Here is a 21944-nt window from a genome sequence, read left to right as displayed (position 1 = left end):
CGTGAGTTCTCATTCGCTTCTAGGCGAAGGCTCTCCAATTCTTGCAGTTGCATCTTCCTTTCAGCTTCGGCTTTCTCAAATCCCATGTTGCACTCCTTTACTGCCCAAAAGGCTTTGTGCTCCACTTCAACTGGGAGATGATAGGCTTTTCCATAAACCAAGCGGAAGGGACTTATCCCAATGGATGTCTTGTATGCTGTTATGTATGCCCAAAGTGCGTCTTGTAGCCTGGTGCTCCAGTCTCTTCTATGAGGTTTGACTATCTTCTGCAATATACGCGTTATCTCTCTGTTTGACACCTCAGCTTGCCGATTAGTCTGAGGATGGTAGGCTATTGCTACTTTATGAATTATCCGATGCTTCTTCAGTAATCCTGTTAGTCTCCTGTTACAAAAATGGGTGCCTTGATCGCTCACGATTGCTCCTGGTGATCCAAAGCGACAAATGATATGGTTTCTAACAAAGGAAACAACAGTGTTAGCATCATCAGTACGGGTAGGAATTGCTTCCACCCATTTGGAAACGTAATCCACAGCTAACAATATATAAAAATAACCATTAGAATATAGGAATGGACCCATGAAGTCAATACCCCAAACATAAAAAATTTCACAGAAAAGCATAATTTGTTGAGGCATCTCATCCTTCTTGAATATATTACCAAATTTTTGGCATGGGAAACAAGATTTACCGAATTCAGCAGCGTCTTTAAAAAGAGTAGGCCACCAGAATCTGCAGTCTAGGATTTTTCTAGCTGTTCTTTAAGGGCCAAAATGCCATCCACTCTCAGATGAGTGACAGGCCTCTAAAATGGACTGGAATTCTGATTGAGGCACACACCTTCTAATTACCTGGTCAGCGCCACATCTCCATAAATATGGGTCATCCCATATATAATATTTAGACTCGCTTTTCAGCTTGTCTCTTTGATGGTTAGTAAAGTTTGGAGGAAAGGTGCGGCTAACTAGATAATTAGCTACAGGTGCATACCAAGGGACTACCTCAGATACTGCTTGTAGGTTATCAAATAGGAAATTATCAGCTATAGGAGTGGAGTCATCATTAATATGCTCAAGGCGACACAAGTGGTCTGCCACTAGATTCTGGTTACCACTCCTATCCTTAATTTCTAAATCAAATTCTTGTAGTAGCAGTATCCAACGTATAAGCCTTGGTTTGGACTCCTTTTTAGCTAATAAATACTTTAGAGCTACGTGGTCTGAATACACTACTACTTTAGTGCCAAGTAAATAGGCTCGAAATTTATCCAGAGCAAAAACAATAGCAAGAAGCTCTTTCTCAGTAGTAGTGTAGTTAGATTGAGCAGTGTCTAAAGTCTTAGACGCATAAGCAATGACAAAAGGATCCTTACCTTCACGCTGAGCCAGCGCTGCTCCTACTACATGGTTGGAAGCATCGCACATGATTTCAAATGGCTGGCTCCAGTCTGGTCCTCTCACAATTGGAGCTTGAGTCAGGGCAATCTTCAGTTTATCAAACGCTTGTTTGCAATCCTCACTGAACTCGAACTCGATATCTTTCTGCAGTAATCTGGATAAAGGAAGTGCTACCTTACTAAAGTCCTTAATGAATTTCCTGTAAAAACCTGCATGGCCAAAGAACGAACGGACTTCCCTCACAGAGGAGGGGTAAGGTAAACTAGAAATAACATCCACCTTTGCTGGATCTACAGAAATGCCAGTATTAGACACAACATGTCCTAGCACAATCCCTTGTTTAACCATAAAGTGACATTTTTCAAAATTCAATACAAGGTTTGTACTGACACATCTATCTAATACTCTAGATAAACTATCCAAGCAAAGGCTAAAATAGTCACCATAAACGCTAAAATCATCCATAAAAACCTCCATACAGTCCTCAATAAGATCAGAGAAAAGACTCATCATGCACCTTTGGAAAGTAGCTGGTGCATTGCACAAGCCAAAGGGCATTCTCTTATAAGCATAAGTCCCAAATGGACATGTAAAAGTGGTCTTTTCCTGATTTTCAAGAGCTATATGAATGGAAGAGGATAGTGATTTACCTGATAGGCGATCTAGCATTTGATCAATGAATGAAAGAGGATAGTGATCCTTACGAGTGGCCTGGTTTAGACGTCTGTAGTCAATGCAGACCCTCCAGGCATTCTGAACTCTAGTTGCCATGAGCTCTCCATGCTCATTCTTCACTGTAGTGACTCCAGACTTCTTGGGCACCACTTGTACTGGGCTCACCCATTCACTGTCTGAGATGGGGTAGATGATATCTGCCTCCAGTAGTCTGGTCACTTCCTTCTTGACAACCTCTAAGATAGTGGGATTAGTCTTCTTTGGGGTTGGCGAACAGGTCTTGCTCCCTCTTCTAAAAATATTCTGTGCTCACAAACATGAGGGTTGATGCCTACTATGTCTGCCAAACTCCACCCAATTGCCTTCTTGTGCCTCTTCAGCACACTAAGTAACTGCTCTTCTTGTTGAGAAGTGAGTTCCCGTGCAATGATAACTGGAAACTTCTGCTTGTCTTCAAGGTAAGCATATTTGAGGTGTAGAGGGAGGGGTTTCAATTCTAACTTCTGCTCATGGTCAGGCTCTGGAATGTCTGGAGTTGGCGACAATGGTAAAGTACTGTCATTGTCCTCAGAAAGTGTCCCCACACTCGGACCTTGTCCTATGTACTTCTCTTCAAATTCCTCCTGATGATCTTCAGCCACGGTTTCATCTATGATGTCACACTGGAGGATAGAATGATCTTCTGGGGAGTGCTTCACAACTCCATTCAGATTGAAGATTACTACTCGGCCATCTATTTCAAAAGAGTATGTTCTTGAAAAGGCATCCAATTTGAACTTTGAGGTCTTCAGGAATGGTCTTCCGAGTAGGATTGATGATGGCTTCTCTGAGTCATTTTGGGGTATCTCTAAGATATAAAAGTCAATGGGGAATGTGAGCCCCTTAATACTTACTAACACATCTTCAGCAACTCCAGCCACTGTAATAATGCTTTTATCTGCTAACGCAAAACGAGCTGCCGACCTTTTTAAGGGAGGGAGCCTCAAATTATCATATATAGACAAAGGCATTATACTAACACATGCTCCTAAATCACACATACAGTCAGAAAATATCACACCACTAATAGTACAATTAATCATACATGGACCTGGATCACTACACTTCTCAGGTATACCCCCCATTAAAGCAGATATAGAACTACCTAAAGGAATAGTTTCTAATTCATTAATTTTGTCTTTGTGTATACATAAATCTTTTAGAAACTTTGCGTATTTAGGTACCTGCTGAATAACATCAAAAAGGGGAACAGTTACCTCAACCTTTTTGAATATTTCTACCATTTTGGGATTAGGTTCCAACTGCTTCCTGGGCTTCCTTGCAAGTTGTGGAAATAGAATAGGAATGGCATTTTCTGCAGTGTCTGCGCCCGTTCGTGCTTCTTCCTGTGATTGAGCTTCTTCTTCTTCAGCCATGTCCTGTATGTCCTCTTCCTCTTCAACATCTTCTACTTTCGCTACCTCTTCAGCTGAGGTGTGTTCTGGTGGTTTTGGCTCCTCCTGATTCCTCTCTTGCAGTGTAGTTCCGGACCTTAGGGTGATGGCATTGATGCCACCCTTCGGATTGGGTAAGGGTTGAGAAGGAATTCCACTGGAGTTTGCCTGTTGAGTGTTTGAAGTATTGGGTGGTGTCAGCTGAGAGATGAGAGCTTGTATAGCGGATGCTAGGCCATTAAATGAACTTTCCATGTTCCTTTGTCCTTGTGCAATGGATTGAATGGCCTCTTCACTCGGAGAGGAATTAGATTGAGTGATCTGCGGAACTTGTTGTTGGTTGTGCTGTGGTCCTTGGGACTGCCTCAGGTGAGGTGCTCTATAAGGCTGGTTCTGGTTCTGCTGCCTGTTGTTGTTATTATTCCATCTCTGATATCCTTGATTGTCTCTGCCTCCTCTGTTATTGTTGTCCCTCCAATTCTGGTTAGAATTATCTCTCCAACCTTGGTTAGAATTGTCCTGCCATCCATGGTTGTAACTGCCACCTTGATTGTACCCTTAGTTGGGGCGGTCATAGAAGTTATGAGTGGCTGCCACAGTGTTGTCTTCCTGTTGGAGCTGCGGGCATTCATCAGTATAATGGCTGTAATCAGCACAGATTCTGCACACTCTCTGTGGGACTAGCTGTTGGCTTTGATGCACCTATTGTTGACTCAACTGCATCTGCTTCAGTAAAGTGGTCATTTCATTTATACTCTGAGTTAGAGCAGCAGTCTCTCTGCTAGAGGATACTTCTGCAACAGCTTTTGACCAGCCTTGTTTCTGCCTGTGATTCCTTGTAGATTCAGCTAAGTTGCTGATCAGTTTCCATGCCTCATCAGTGGTCTTGTACTTTTTCATAGACCCATTGCAGGCACTTTCCAATGTGGTCTTATCTTGGGCCCTCATGCCCTGTGTGACGTAGCCGAGCAACACTATCTTGTCAATCATATGATGGGGGCATGCTTCCAGAAGGTTTTTGAAGTGCTCCCAATATTCATAGAGAGTCTCGGATTCGTCCTGAACAATCATGGAGATGTCTTTCCTCAGTTTGTCAGTAACTTCAGTTGAAAAGAATTTTTCCAAAAATTCTCTTCTAAGCGTATCCCAGCTAGAAACAGTTGCTGCGGGTTGAGTGTAGTACCACACTTTCGCCTTTTCCTCAAGAGAGAACGGGAAAGCTTTCAACAAAAAAGAAGTTTCATTCGCACCATCGTGCCTGACAGTAGAACAGGCTGCTTGGAAATCTCTACGGTGCTTGATAGGCTCTTGAGCAGGTAAGCCATGAAACTTAGAAATCAAGTTGAGCAGTGCAGTCTTTATTTCAAAGTCTGTAGCCACTACTGGGTGATGCGTTTGAAACGGTTGCATTGTGAAATCAGGGGCTCCAGCCTCCTGGATAGTAACTCTCCTAGGTACTGCCATGTCACCTATACGTAAATCAATCGAATCAGTAGAACGGGGCTTGTTTCTTCCTCAAGTGACGTTTCAGGAAATAGTTCTTTCAATAGTTCTTTCAATAGTAACCAACGCTGAGCTTGCCTTATTCGTGAAATAGTTCTTTCAATCTCAAGATCGAATGATGGCAAGCTTCGATCAGGAAGTGAACGCGTCATTTAACGAAAGAAACATGCAGCTCATAGTAGCAAAATAAAATAAAATGTTAATAAATAAATTCGAATCAATAACTTAGCACTCTATTGCAACTCCCCGGCAACGGCGCCAAAAATTGACGTGGCGGAAATTGGCGAGCTAAGAAATTGTTATAAGAGATGCGTTGCAAGTACAGTTCTTAACCAACCGAAAATCCACTTATCAATTTAAAAGGGTTGTCACAAAATTTAAATTAAAATACTGGAAGTATGAATCCCAGGTCGTCTCCCAACGAGTTGCAGAAAGATGTGCTATTTTATTAATCAGATATTTTCAAAAAATAGTTTGAGTTGATAAACAGGAAATTAAATCAGAGAATTTAGATAATTTAAATAAAAGCCTTGACTGGGAGTAGATTAGTTGGAAGCCCTATTCTTGTTGAAGTACTCTCAAGACTAATTGATAATTGAGGGTTGCTCTGCTTAGTTATCCCTTACTAGGTAGAGGAAAGTCAAGCAAGTTGGAAAGCTATTTCTAGTCACAAGTCCTAATCCTCTCCCTTGGGAAGGACTAGTGTCAATGACTAGAGGGTGATCCAACAATAACCCAATTACAATTTCTCTCTTGAGTAATCCAACTCAAGGTTTCCTTTCAATCATCTCCCAATCAAGTTATGGAACTACTCACTCATTATGTTTGTAAAATCCACGGAATAAGAAAAGGAAATATTGAAAGACATGATAAATAACAATCGAAGGAATCAATTAAAAATAAAAATAGTTCTTGTATTAATAAATTCTAAAAATAATCCAATCATAATTCTGAGTAAATAAAAGATATGGAAGAGTAAGTGACAGGTAAGGAAACAAACTAGAATGACAAAGTCTTGACGGAGATAATAACTCTTCTCAATATCTTGATCCAAAAAGCAATAAAATTAAAATTCTAAGAACTATGAATGTGTAGAGAGAAAACCTAGAGGAGAGGAAAAATTCGATCTAAAACTAAAACTATGCGGAATGAATGATGCCCTCTGGTTTCTGCATGTTCCCTGGCTCTAGTATGCTTTTCTGGGCCAAAAACTGGGTCAAAATAGGGCCCAAAATCGTCTCCAGTGAATTCTGTAGATTCTGCAGATCACGCACGTCACGCGATGATGCCAGGGCATTTTGGCCAATTTCACTGACCTTTTCTGTACTGTTTTAGGGTAGTTTCATGCATTTTCTTACTTAATAAGCAAGTTTTGGATAGATAATCACTTACATCTTGATTCAAGCAAACATTGTGAATTTCATGTGATTTTATGAGAATTATGCATGAATTGAATGACAAATTGGATAATGCATGTCTCATAACTTGTATTAGAGCTTTGACGCACTTTATTTGCTTGATTTCAGGACAAAGGAAGCAAGGAAGAGCCACATTAGTAGCCACGTTAATCTAATTAACGTGACCACTAACGTGGAATGGGAATAAACTTGCAACGTTAATGAGAAAAGTGATTGCCAATAACGCCTTCGAAACCATCATGGCCCACGTTAATTGCCACGTTAACTACATTAACGTGGTAGTTAACGTGGAGAGAAAGGGAGCTCCAGCGTTAGTGGTAAAAGTGAATACCACTAACGCTCCAAATTGGCAATTAGCCATGTTAAGAGTCACGTTAACTCAGTTAACATGAACTCTAACGTGGAAAGGATGACAATGCCAACGTTAGTGACACTCACCTTTGTCACTAACGTTGGACTAAGCCCAATTGGCCACGTTAAGAGTCACGTTAACTACATTAACGTGAACTCTAACGTGGGAGGAGCAAGGAATCGCCAACGTTAGTGATACTCACCTTGTCACTAACGTTGGACTAAGCCACTATGAGCCACGTTAGTTGCCACGATAATTGCATTAACGTGGAAGCTAACGTGGAGGAAAGAAATGATGAGCCAACATTAGTGACACTCACCTTTGTCATTAACGTTGGAGATGGCAATCACCACCACGTTAAGACAATTAACGTGAGGCACTAACGTGAGAAGGGGCGTTTGGAATGTTAGTGACAAAGGTAAGTGTTACTAACGCTCTCGAGGCTAAGGCATGCCCACGTTAAGAGCCACGTTAGTTATACTAACGTGGATTCTAACGTGAGAAAAGGGGGCTAAGAGCAACGTTATTAGCAAAGGTGAATGCCAATAACGCTTGCGATGGACCAAAAGGCAACGTTAGTGGTCGCATTAGTGCCACTAACGTTGAAGTTAACGTGAACCATCTTGGGCTAGGAACGTTAGTGAAAAAGGTGATTGTCACTAACGTTCTCGAACCCACATTTTCATTTAACGTTAACGCCACTAACGTCCTAGCTAAAGTCCATGCCTACTTCACACTTTCTCTGCAAGTAAAGCTGAGCCCACTGAAGATTCCAAACTGCTTCAACTCAAGATCCAAAGGCCCATATCCAAAGACTTGAAGAGCTAACTAGAAGATCAGAAGAGTAGTATATATAGGAGTAGTTTTGAACTAGAGAAAAAAGCTTTTGGGGCATTGAGAACTACTCTCTGTATAATTTTACTTTCTCTGCAACTTCTAGTTTTACTTTCAGAATGTATTTTCCATCTTTGCTTTCCATTCCCAGAGCTATGAACAACTAAACCCCTTTCATTGGGTTAGGGAGCTCTGTTGTAATTTGATGGATTAATAATAGTTTTCATTATTCTTCTTCTTTCTTTTCTCTTAATTTTACTAGAAAGCTTTCAATCTTCATCCAATTGGGTAGTTGTCTTGGAAAAGAAGCTATTCATACTTGGATCTCTTCGGAACCTTGGAAGAGGAATGAAGAGATCATGCTAGAAATAATTTCTCATGTTTGACCAAATTGGGGTTTGGACGAATATGGTGACATATAATTCTCCCAATACTTTGATTTGGAAATACATGTGGTATAATCAGTGACGATACTTCATCTCTTCTCATGAGCAATTAGACCAAGGAATTAGCTATTGATCAAGATTTGAGAGATTGAATTACCAAGGAATTGGAATTCAATCACTTAATATTGCCAAGGAGATCAATGAATGCATTGATTGAGGAAGAGATGAAAATGAACTTGATCCAGAGAATGCAACATCTCCTGAGCCCAATGAATTCCCCATTTCTGATCTTACCCATTCTATTTACTTTCTGCCATTTACTTTTATGTTCATCTTCCCCATCTCCCATTTTCTACAATTTATTTTCTGTCATTTATATTCAGTTCTTTATTTCCAGCATTTACAATTCCTGCTATTTACTTTTCCGTCATTAAATTTTCTGCAACTCTCAAATCAACTTTTGCTTAGCTCAACTAGAACATTCCTCCAATTAAAGTTTCTTGACCAATCAATCCCTGTGGGATTCGACCTCACTCTATTGTGAGTTTTTACTTGACGACAATTCAGTATACTTGCCGAGGGAAATTTGTTGGGAGACAAGTTTCCGTGCATCACGCGATCGCGTCATTCATGCGGAAGCATCATCCAGCGTTTTGCCTTGCCACACGTGCACGTCGTTCACGCCTTCGCGTCACTTGTGCATTTTTCAATCCGCGCGGTCGCATGAGCCATGCGTCCATGTCACTGCAATTTCCTCTATGTCGCGCGGTCGCGTGAGCCATGCATCCGTGTCACTTCTCGCTGGTCATCTCCTTAATTCCTTCTGTTCCTTCCATTTTTGCAGGCTTCCTTTCTAATCTCCGAGTCATTCATGCCCTATAAAATCTGAGACACTTAACACACAGATCATGGCATCGAATGGAATAAAGGAGAATTAAAATACAAAATTAAATGTCTCTAGGAAGCAAGTTTTCAACCATGAAGTATTTTTAGGAAGGACTTATAAACGCATGCTTATTTAATGAATAAGTGGGTAAATATTTGATAAAACCACACAATTAAACACAATGAAAACCATAAAATAATGGTTTATCACCAGCACAGACGCGTACGCGTACAGCACGTGTGCACGTCCCTTGAAGTTTTGCGATCCACGCGCACGCGCACAAGGGTTTATCACCTATATAGTGAAGCCAAGAAATGGAGTAAATGAGAGTTGCTTGATTTTATTACCCTAAATTTTGCCACATAGACCAACTGACCAAGATGGATTTTACCATCACCGTGAATTTTGCCATATTAGACTAAGAATGCCTCTACCCACGCTTAACCATTGTACACTATAGTAAACATCGATTAGCCCATATTGTTGACCAAATATTCTAGAGTAAATTTAGTAGAACTTTGATGTTTCCTTTTAAGAATTTGGACCTTTACTATGTAACATTTAACTTGATTCCTTAGAGTCTTGTATAGTATTTTGATTTTGCTATTAATGGAAGCTGGTGAATTTTTGCATACATTAAATAACCAAGCGCCTCAATTTTAATATACAGAGTATCAGATTTCAAACACCAATGCCTGTTTTTGTTCTCTTTTTTTTATAAAAAAACTTTAAAAAAATCACCAGAAAGATAATGTAGTCCAGGATATTGATTGTATCGTGATGATTTTAAGTTTCCTGATTGTGACAATTTATAAACTTCCAATGAAAACAAAAACAGCATGAAACATACGTGATGCGTGGGCAGAAGTCGGCTATTTAAGAAATCAATATAGGGAATACGTTGTGAGTATAGTTCTTAACCAGCTAAGATCTGCCTCATCAATTTAGAAAAGTTGTCTTTGTCACAAAAGTTTAGAATAAAAATACTGGGAGTATGAGTCCCAGGTCGTCTCCCAACGAGTTGCTAAAAAGGGTGCTAGTTTATTAATTAGGAAATTCCGAGAGATTTTTGAGAGTTGAATGATAGAAAATAATTAATTGTAATTAAAATAAAATTATATATTCTAATTAAAAAGCCTTGACTGAAGTTCTATCCTTGTTGGAATTTTCTCAAGTGTAGTATAAAGAGGTTGTTGTTTTCACTTAGTTAACCCTTACTAAATAAAGGAAAGTCAAGTGATTGAGCTAACTCTTATTCGCAAATCCTAGTCCTCTCCCTTGGGAAGGTCTAGTGTTAGTAAATACAGAATTAGACAACAACTTCTAATTTAACTAAGCACTTGAGCATTCCAACTCAAATGTCTCCTCTTAACCAACTCCCATGTCAAGTTGGGGAACTACTCCATTGACATGGATACCATCTTTATTGTTGGGAGTTTGGAATAGAAAAGAGACATAATAAATTAAATAAAATAGGTATTGAAAATTAATTAAAAAGAAAAAGTAATTCTTTGTATTAATAAATCCAAAGTGCAACATACCTATCTGAACAGGGTTAATAAGTAATCAAAAAAGTAAAGGAATAAGGAAACAAACTAGAATAGTAACTTCAACGGAGGTGATGACTCTTCAATATCCAAATCAAAAGCGAAAGCATAAAACTAATAAACTATGAATGTAAAGAAAACCTAGAGGAAGAGTAGTTTCTCTCTAGATTCAGATCTAAAAACTAAAAACTATCCTAATGAGAATGTGTGTTGAGTCTCTGCATGTTCCCTGGCTTTAGTCTGTGTTTCTGGGCCAAAAACTGGGTCAAAACGCGGCCCAAAATCACCCCCAGTGTATTCTGTTAATTCTGCAGATCATGCATGTCACGCGTTCGCGCCAAGCACGCGCACGCGTCATCTTGCAGAACTCCAATCCACGCGTACGCGTCAGGCACGCGCACGCGTCACTGCAAATTTCTTCATATCGCGCGCACGCGTGAGCCATGCGTGTGCGTCGATGCTCGCTGGTTATCTCCTTAGTTTCTTGTGTTCCTTCTATTTTTGCAAGCTTCCTTTCCATTCTCTAAGACATTCCTGCCCTATGAAGCTTGAAACACTTAACACACGGATCACGGCATCGAATGGTATAAAGGAGAATTAAAATACACAAATTCAAGATCTCTAGGAAGCAAGTTTTCAACCATAGAACAAACTTAGGAAGGAATTGTAAAATCATGCAATTCATATGAATAAGTGGGTAAAGACTTGATGAAACCACTCAATTAAACACAAGATAAACCATAAAATAGTGGTTTATCAATACGCATCCATTTGTTGATCATTGTTCCAAGTAACAGAAAATGGATTTAAGGGGGACTAATATCTAATAAAATTCATAAACTTCCAATGAAAACAAAAGCAGCATGAAACATACACATCCATTTATTGATCATTGTTCTAAGTAACAGAAAATAGATTTAGGAGGGACTAATATCTAACAAAATTTTTCAATCCGTTTGCCAAAAAAGTAAGAACTTCACGTACAAAATAAATTTATTAAGTAGCCATAAGAAGTTCCTCAGAGGCTAGGACATTCCCGTCTCTTAGAAAGAGCCGCTAAATGATCGGACCAGACAGGCGCAGGTAGCTTGACCGCCTTACCCGTCATTGAACTCCAACGTAAGGAGGGAAAGCAGCCTCGCTCAGCGCAAAATAGTGTCAAACGAAGATCATTTACGTTCTAAAAAAAACTTTGAATTATTATTCAATTAAGTCAGAGTCAAACTCGCGGTGAGCAAGACACTGAACGCGTTCAGTTAGAGGAGCCTCTCCCTTACAGCGTGAGAAACTGGGATAAGCTAACTTCCTTGGTCATACCAGCTTGCTCATAGTGCAGGTCCCACTTGTATATTGTATTTGGCCGAAGAAGCATCGGACAGGTTGGATTTCTTACCTTCTTGGGACGCAAGTAGTCAATCATGCTATCTTTACCTTGAAACCAAGTTGGTATGGAAGAACTGTTGCGCCGCGGGAAATCCTTCTCTATACAAGTTCTCGGACGAGGTTTTTGAACAGAACTTCGATAGGCGAGAGGTGTAAGCACCGCGAGGTGTGAAGTGATCTCGTACTAAACGGTCCTTGTAAGCAGCACTAGAGAGGGGATAGAGACTCGAGACTTCAAACTAATGTCCTTCTTCCTCTGAGCCAGGTTCCATTTTCAACAAGATGTATCAAGACTTACTACAACCGAATTAAAGACCCAACAGAGTCAATCCAACCCCTAAACTTTACGTTTTGACTCTTCTTCTTCCTCTTCTATCTTGGGAGCCAAATAGAAGCAGATATAACTCATTTCAGCAAAGTCTGAATTCAAAAAATTTGGTCTGTGGAAACAAAATATACATAATATAATAATATTTTTTACAATTATAATATGATATTATAAAATATAATTATTTTTTAAATTATTTAACCAATACAATACAATCATTATATATATCACTAAATAATTATTTAAAGATTACAAAATCTTTATGATGTTCATAATAAAAAAAATTCTTTCAAATAATGCATGATATAGTAAGCTATCAAAGTGCAAACCACCAATTAATTGTAGTGAATCTAAAACATAACTGCTCCACAACATTTTGTTCCTCATCTTATAGCATTTTTAATAAAAAGACTGATGAGTGGATTTTTGACGGTTAAGAATTTCACAAATGAATTTTCGTCGAAGTATAGTCTCTAAACCAACAAGGAATCCTTTCATACAAAAATTTGTTTGTCACAAGTACAAACCCCTAATAATCCTAATAACCGAAGCATTTAAACCGTAGGTCGTCTCTCAAAGGCATTGCAGGGTAGTGTTTTTGTTATTGGCCATGGACATGTATATTTTGGGGTTTTGAATAGGAAACAAGAAATGTAAATTGCAAAGGAAATCAAATGACAAAAAGGTCTTGGCAAGGTTTGGTGGTCAAGGATCTCTATCCTTATTACTAACCACAATATGACAATTACAAGGATCAATCTCACTAAGTCATCCTCTAACAAGTAAAGGAAAGTCAAATGAGCTATATCAATCCAAGTCCATAGGTCCTAGCTATCCACGAATTGAATTAATGAGAGCTAGAGTCAATGGCTACCAACTATCAATCACTTGGACATTGGTAACTCAAGAATTCCTAAGTTATCTTCCCAAGCCAAGAGCATAAAATTCTACTCTAACATCCTCTCAAGCATTTTGACAAACACTTGGAGGGTATAAAAGGAAAGCATAGTAAATTGACAACAAGAATAGAATCTAACAACAATTATTGCAAAGAATTGACAACAACAATAAAAAAGGAACACAATTATTATGAATTACCTCAAATTGAATTGAAAGAAAATGGAAGGAACAAGAGTAGATCTACAACAAAGCATAGGAACAAAATAAAAGAAATTACAACAAAGGAATAGAAGAAAAACATGTAACAACAAAGAATTGAGAGGTAGAAGTAGATGAAAGCATGAATTAAAACCTAGATCTAAGATTATTGACCTAAACCTAATCCTAATTCTGGAGAGAAGTGAGAGCTTCTCTCTCTACAACTAACTAATCCTAATCCTAATGTGTGCAGTGAATGAATGAGCAAAAGATGAATGATCCATTCCCCTTCAATCCTTGGTCCTTTAAGCATTTTAGCGCCAAAGTTGGTTACAAACTGGCCCCACAGCTCCCCTGAATTCACTGGGCATGTTTTCACTTAAAAATCACGTGCCAGGACCGACGCGTACGCGTACAGCACGCATGCGTGTCCCTGAGGTTTTTTTGCAATCCAGCGTGCGCGTATACTGCGCGTGCGCGTGGATGGGCGCATCCAAATCTTTGACTTTTTCCAAGTGTTCTCCACTCTGCATGCTTTCCTCTTCATTCTTTTGATCCATTCCTAGCCTTTTCAATCTGAAATCACTAACAAATATATCAAGGCATCTAGTGGAATCAAAGAAAGATAAAAAATCATCAAATTAAGGATCTAAAAGCTTGTTTTCACATTTAAGCACAAAATGAGGGAGAATCACAAAACCATGCCATTTTAAATTCTTATTTCTAAATTTATAAAATCAATTCTCACGGGAGACTGGAGAGTGGAGAGGCGAGAATGTGAGAGAGTTAGAGATGCAGAGGCAGAGCGGCAGAGACGACCGAGTGGCGAGAGGCGAGTGGCGAGACTGCGAGAGGCGATGACGGAGAAACGAGCCAGGCAGCCAGCGACGAGTCAACGAAGCAAGCGAGCAGGGCAGATAAGGAGACACGAGACAACAAACCAGCGACAAGCCAGCAACGTCGACGATTCCACGACAGTAACGCGGACTGCGGACAAATCAGGAGGTGCCGAGGTGGGCGGCGAGCTGTGCAGTTAGCTAGTTACTCGAGGCCGCGAGGGGGACAACTGGAGAAGAAGGGTTACGTGAAGGGGAGAAAGATAGCAGAGACAAAAATTGAGATAGGGGAGAAGGAAAAGGTTATGACTTAGGGATTTCAATTTTGATGGTGGAGTCAAAATTATTATGGGAGTCGGGGCAACTAATTTTTTTACTGAGAAGTACTCAGTAATTTTTCAAATTATATAACTGGAAGCTATGAATCCATCCGTCCAGCAATCTTGTATTCAACCACAACTGGAAGCTCATTCGAAAGACTGATGGTAACCTGGTTAGACAATGGTGCTGCCTTTGTGAAAGAGTACATGCACCGCAATGCAAATGTCAAGGACATAGGCTCATTCATCTCTATAGTAGTGGCTTCTTTAGGCTGCAATATCAACCAAATACAATGCAAAACCATCAATCAGTATGTATTTCAAATTATAAGAGAACTAAATTGTACAAACAATAAAGTTATGATTAAAAAAGAACAAATAAATCTCCGTTACCTTTTCCATAGAAGAGTTATGCCTGCAGACAATGTTTGTAGTTCCAACATCACCTTTTGTGGAAAACTTTACACCTTCCCTAATAATAGAAATGACAACTACAATATTCATCACACACTGAACAAATTGGATCAGCTAAACTATTAACTTCCAAAAGAGAACCATAAAACCCCCAAAAATTTAGAGCAAAGCAAATTACTAGTTTCACCAATACTGCAAATCCTAGCAAACTCAGTAGACGGTATTCTAATAATGGCATGGTACTCTGCCTCAGGAATTCCAAGGTGCTCACTATCGATATCCATGAACTTCATCTCAAAATTAGAAATTTTATCTTGTGCTTCAGAACATAAACAAAAAAAAAATGAATAGTCAGATTACAAATCTTTTCAATATCCAAAACTTCATAATTCAGATCTTGAATCAAAATGTAATATTAACAGATGCACTACCAGAAACAGATTCCAATACATGAACAAAACACAGCTGTACACTATCTTGCTTAAAATTAAACACCAAAGCATAATTCCTGCATATAAATTTTTACAATCCTAGAAATCCAATCACCAAACACTAAATTTTGTAGCAATTCATTAACAACTGAACTCATATCAACTACAGAATCAAGATCATGCCCCTTGTAGAATACTAAACTTTCAAACACACAAAAAACAATTTAATAGGTCTTCCCTTTCCAGTACAATTTTCTAGCAAGAAATAGTCCTAAGCGTCAATAAAAAGGTTAACGAATTAAAATAACACCATATCAAAATTAGCAACTAACGATCAAATAGAAATAGGAAAATGAGCCATGCAGATAATAAAACCCTATAAATAATCAGACAAAATTAAAATGAAAATCGAAATCAAGATTTCTTGGGAAAATGAATAGTACTTGGGCTCTCGAATATGAAAGTGATGGTGTCGTTGCCGTCATCGCCCTTGACAGCGATGATGTCATCATTTCTGGCGCACCGTAGCATCTTGGCCATGTTGAGATTCATTCCCATCGAGATGTTGTGGTCGCACCGTAGTGCTCAAACCCTTTGGACCACAGTAGAAGCACCACGAGAGCAACGCGGCTCAAGTCCATGGCCTGGAGTGAGAACCCAGCGGCGGAGCAATCAAAGTTCGCATCATTCACGAGCTCCCTGATTGCTTCTAGAACCTTCTCTAGCAAAGAACCTTGCACCAAACGGAGTTTTAGCATCTTGAAAATGGGACTGTTGGAGGTTTTCTTGCTTTCTTGCTTTAAGATTTTTTATTATGGAAAATTCTATTTGTACAACAAAATTCAGCCTTTGGTTGGCCTTTAATATTATTTAATTATTTTTTAATTAAAACATATTCCTATTTTTTAGATACACATTGGTAATTAAGTTTAATTTAAATTTTAAAAACTAAAATTTTTCTAATTTCCTACCACTTCATAGTTAGTTATTATTTCCTTCTTTTACGTTCCGTCTCTCTCTGTAACACGATTTTCTTTTTATCTCATTCTCTAGTGCAAAATTGCTTCTTTTACGTTCCTTATTTATGTTATATTACTTAGTAGTTGTAAAGACTAGGTTCATTGGTTCAAATGAATGAGTTTTAGATGTGTGCAGGAATCAATTTAAAAGATGGGATATTATTTTGGATGTGTTGTAAGTCAATCTGGTTAGCATTTGAAAAAATTTTTACCTACTGTAACCAAGTGTAATTTATGCACAATGAATGAACAATTAGCAAGTTGGACACACTATACAAACAAGCAAAAACACTGTATAATAACTAATTACATTGTATAAATTACTTACTTGATTAGTAGTCGTGGTAATAACTCCACCTTAAGAATTTGAAGACGATGCTTCAAATTTATTCCTATTACACAACCCGAAATTTATAATATTACTGATACAAAATTATACGTTTACACAACCCAAATCACAAACTTGCACACCAAATAACTAATAGTCAAAAAAAATTACCAATAAAAACAAATTAATCATCAACATAAGTATGAGAATAGAACAACCAAGCAGCAGTACAAATCACATAATATTCCCTTGCAGACAACTAAAATTCACATAAACACATCCAAAACAAAGTGAAGAATGTAAACACTTCCAAAATATAGAAATTGCGCATGCAAAAATAATTTAACATTGCAATATATATGAGAATCTTTTCAGAACATTTTCATCGATTTTTAATTACAAAAAAATAATATACAGAATAATAAGAAAAGCAATGGAGTCAGAGAATGTACAAAGAAAAACTCTATCAATAGAGACCCATCCAAACCTTAGGTATGTTTTCCGCGTGGACGAACAGCGACGCTGATGCGGACAAACGGCGACGAAGAGGAGGACGGCGGCGACGAAGATGAGCGCCGAGGAAGAGGAAGGCAGCGTTGTGGATGAGCGCCATGGAGGAGGAAGGCAGTGTCGAGGATGAGCACTGAGGAGGAAGGTGGCTGATGACATGTCACCATGTCATATTTTTCTATGCTTTTTCCTTATGTTTTCAATAGGTTTTATGCACTTTCTTGAGCCATAAGCAAGCCAATTGGGTAGATTTCCATGTTTCCTTTGATTCAATCAACCATATATGCACTAGGGGGCCAACGTTTGAGCAAAAGTTTGACCCCAAACTTTGGCTCAAACATTGGTAGCAGCAAGAATGGGCCAGCTGGTGTAAAAAGTTTGAGTAAAAGTTTGCCTCAATCTTTTACTCAAACTTTTACTCAAGCTTTTAAGATTCACAACCCGGTTCACATTGGTTCTCTCTCCAACTCCAAGAGCAATCAACCAAGGCCTCTATCAACCCAATTCCATCAAGAGCAAGGGCCCAATTGACACCACTCAAAGGCACAAGAGATAGTTAGAATAGAAATTTCATTTTAATTGTAATTTGTTTTGAATTTCATTTTCATTTTGTAAAAATGCCTATAAATAGGTATCTGTTTCATTTTATTGGGGAGGCGAGCTCCACTAGGGAGCATTAGGAATACAGAACTCTCTCTCTTTAGTTTTTCTTTTTGTTTTAAATCTTGGGTTGAGAATTGAAGAAATTTTGTTTCAATCTCACCTTGAGAATTCTCTCTGTTTTCTTCTTCTGCAATTTTAATTTCTCCTCTACTACAAGTTCCTTTACTGCAAGTTTACAATTTAATTTACATTGAGCTTGATTTTGATCTTTGGTTCTCATTGCTTTCTGTTCTCACTGAATTCAATTTACATTCAAGCAATTCAATTCTTCTGCAAGTGTTCTGCATTTTACATTTCTGTTCATGATCTGATTTACTTTTCCTGCAAGTTAAATTTTCTCTAAGCTTTGATCTATTGCTCTCTTCAATTTCCAGCACCCACTCCCCTTTACATTTAATGAAATTTCACTTTTCTTACAATTTAAGATTCTTGCAATTTACATTTCTTGCTCTTAAAGTTACTTGCCAATTTACATTCTGCAACTTTAAATTCATTGTCCTTTACTTCCTGTTGGTTACAATTTCACTCAATTCACATAAATGTTAGCTTGACTAAACTAAGCATCCACTAAAGTTGCTTGATCCATCAATCCCTGTGGGATCGACCTCACTCACGTGAGTTTTATTACTTGATGCGACCCGGTGCACTTGCCGGTGAGTTTTGTGTCGGATCGTTTTCCGCACATCAAGTTTTTGGCGCCGTTGCCAGGGATTGATTTAGATCAACAATGATTAAGTGGGTGAGAAGTCTAGATCAAGCATTTTCTTTATTTTTCTTTTCTGTTTTAGATTGAAACCAAGGTGTTTGAGTTTTTGCCTCACTAAGAAATTCTCATCTCTGATATGAGTAAGTTCAATTTTCATTGATGTTTGCAAAATACAAATGGAGTTCAACTCATCACTTGGTCAAACAAAATTTTATGGGATATCACCCACCATCACCAATCTCTAATGGTGGCTGGGAATATCACCAAGAGAATACACATTCTGAGCACTCCAATTCATGGAGATTTGCTTCAGAGACACAAGATGAGCAAGAAAATCATATGGGATATCTTCCTCCACCACAAAATGATGCAAGTCATGATTCTAATGGTGGCTGGGGGGAGCAAAACCAGAAAACATTTGAGAACCCATATTTCACTTATCAAGAGCCATCTTCACTTGAACGTACCTCCAATTCACTTATGCAAAATTGTCCAACCTCACCTTCCAGTTTTTCATCTGAAAATTTTTCATCACCGGACTTTGGCTCCACACAAAATTCTTGCCAAAGCTCACCACCCATACAAATTTCAATGAACCAAGGCCTCTCAAAGCTTGAGATCATGTTTGAAAAATATGAAAGAGAGGCACAAAAATCCTGGAAAAGGCAAGAAGCTCTTCCCAAAAATATGAATAGAGATTTAGAGAAAATAAGGAGGAGCTTAGAACCACTGAGCAAGAAAAATGAAGGCCAATTGATGGATATGAAGGAGAAAGTGGAAGAGCAAGATAAGGAGGCCACTGCATCAAGTGAACTTTCAATGAAGAATGAGGTGGTTGAAAATGAAACTGCACTTGAGATGACAAGAGCACATGGCAACTCACAACTCTCACAAACCTCCCTGGACCAAAACGCCTCAACACTTGAATCTGTGATTGAAAAATATGAAGAGGAGATGAAGAAATGTTGGGAAGATCAACAAACCTCCTCAATGAAAAAGCTATTAAGTCAAATGTTGGGTGCAAGGGAGGAAGTGAAAGAGCAAGAAAGTGAGAAAGACAACCAAAGAATTCCAAACTCAAGTGAAGCAGAGAAGTACATGAAGGAGGAATCCACAGAACCACCATTGCAAGAGACTCTTGATGAAGACAAAACTCCAATAATCACACAGCAACTAAGTCGTAAATTCAAGGAAGTGAAGGCAATTAACAAAAGCACCAAGAAGAGGATTGTGACCAAGCTACAAAAGACAATATTCATGAAGAAAAGAAGGTCAACTCCAAACAATCCTCCCCCTGATCTAGCAAGCAAGCTCAATCAAGCCATTAACAAAAGAAAGCTTGCTGAGGAGAGACCAAGACAGGGGGTAATAGCTGAATCTTCTCCTCCCTTGAGGTCATTCCTCTTAACAAACTGGAAGAAGAGGAAGAAAGTAAAGAACAACATGCCAATAGTAGGTAACGTTTCTCTTCTATGCTTTGTCTTCTTTCTTTGCTTTGTTTAAATTCAATAAATTGGCATATGGTTACATTCTAAGTTTGGTGTTGCCTTGCAACAAATTATTTTCAATCTTTTTGGATGATTGCATCAAATCAAAAAAAAAGTGACACACCAAGATTCTAAGTTTGGTGTGCCACCTATTTTTCTATGCAAATCATTCAGCAACACCACTTGTCTGCATAACCATAATGTCTTTGCAATGTTAATTTTCTTTTGGTTTGGTATTTTGTTATTCTGTTTACTTTAGTTAATTCTTTGTTTTTAATGCTTTCATTTTAGTTTGCTTATTTACTGTGTTTATTAATACATTACCAAGAGAGCTTTATTCATGATAGATTCGTGGCTTGGTGATTGTATTTAACATATAACAGTTTCTTTTGTCTAGATTTATTTCAAATAAATTGACATGTGGTTGCATTCTAAGTTTGGTGTTGCTATGCAACAAAATTTGGTTCTAATCTTTACAAGATACTTGCATCAATTCCAAGTGAAAGTGTCACACCAAGTTTGGTATGTGGTGCATGAAATTGTGATGTCCAGGCTCGAACTATTCCTGGCATGTGAGCAATTTGGTACGCGTAATCGTGATTACACATTCATAATTTGTCACAACTTCGATACAACTAACCAGCAAGTGCACTGGGTCGTCCAAGTAATACCTTACGTGAGTAAGGGTCGAATCCCACGGAGATTGTTGGTATGAAGCAAGCTATGGTCACCTTGTAAATCTCAGTCAGGCAGACATAAAGTGATAATGGTGTTTTCAAATAATAAATAATAGAATAGGGATAGAGGTACTTATGTAAATCATTGGTAGGAATTTCAGATAAGCGAATGGAGATGCTTTTCGTTCCTCTGAACCTCTGCTTTCCTGCTATCTTCATCCAATCAGTCTTACTCCTTTCCATGGCTGGCTTTATGTGATACATCACCACTATCAATGGCTACTTTCGGTCATCTCTCGGGAAAATGATCCAATGCCCTATCACGGCACGGCTAATCGTCTGGAGGCATCACCCTTGCCAATGGCTTCATCTTATCCTCTCAGTGAATAATATGCTCACGCACCCTGTCACGGCACGGCTATTCATCTGTCAGTTCTCAATCATGCTTGAATATGATTTACTATCCTTTTGCGTCTGTCACTAACGCCCTGCAATCGCGAGTTAGGAGCTCGTCACAGTCATTCAATCATTGAATCCTACTCGGAATACCACAGACAAGGTTTAGACTTTCCGGATTCTCTTGAATGCCGCCATCATTCTAGCTTACGCCACGAAGATTCTGGTTAGGAGATCTAAGAGATACTCATTCTAGCTTATTTCATGTAGAACAGAAGTGTTTGTCAGGCACACGTTCATAAGGGAGAAGGATGATGAGCGTCACACATAATCATCACCTTCATCACGTTCTTGGGTGCGAATGGATATCTTAGAAGCAAAATAAGAAGAATTGAATAGAAAACAGTAGTACTTTGCATTAATCTTTGAGGAACAGCAGAGCTCCACACCTTAATCTATGGAGTGTAGAAACTCTACCATGAAAATACATAAGTGAAAGGTCCAGGCATGGCTGAGATGGCCAGCCCCCTAAAACATGATCAAAGGATCATAAGGTAATCCAAAGATGCCTAATACAATAGTAAAAGGTCCTATTTATAATAAACTAGCTACTAGGGTTTACAGAAATAAGTATTTGATGCATAAATCCACTTCCGGGGCCAACTTGGTGTGTGCTTGGGCTGGGCTTAAGTGTGGCACGTGTAGAGGTCCTCCTTGGAGTTGAACGCCAGCTTTAGTGCCAGTTTGGGCGTTCAACTCTGGTTTTGGCTCCTTTTCTGGCGCTGGACGCCAGATTTGGGTAGGAAGCTGGCGTTGATCGTCAGTTTACGTCGTATATTCTTGACCAAAGTATGGACTATTATATATTTCTGGAAAGCCCTGGATGTCTACTTTCCAACGCAATTGGAAGCGCGCCA

General features: G+C 38.7%; 1 long non-coding RNA gene and 1 pseudogene across 1 annotated transcript; both read right to left on the bottom strand.

Moving 5' to 3' along the window:
- Positions 11462-21219, bottom strand: LOC110271120. Its single transcript, XR_002361282.1, has 2 exons — positions 21184-21219; positions 11462-11543 (listed from the first exon to the last, which is right to left on the bottom strand). It is a non-coding gene; the product is annotated as an uncharacterized LOC110271120 (long non-coding RNA).
- On the bottom strand, positions 12152-15999 carry LOC107637867 (annotated as a pseudogene).

The sequence above is a fragment of the Arachis ipaensis genome, chromosome B04 (genome assembly GCF_000816755.2).
Source record: "Arachis ipaensis cultivar K30076 chromosome B04, Araip1.1, whole genome shotgun sequence".
NCBI classification, from domain to species: Eukaryota; Viridiplantae; Streptophyta; class Magnoliopsida; order Fabales; family Fabaceae; genus Arachis; species Arachis ipaensis.
Note: the sequence above shows the minus strand (reverse complement) of the source record. Positions and strands in the feature narration are given on the sequence as shown.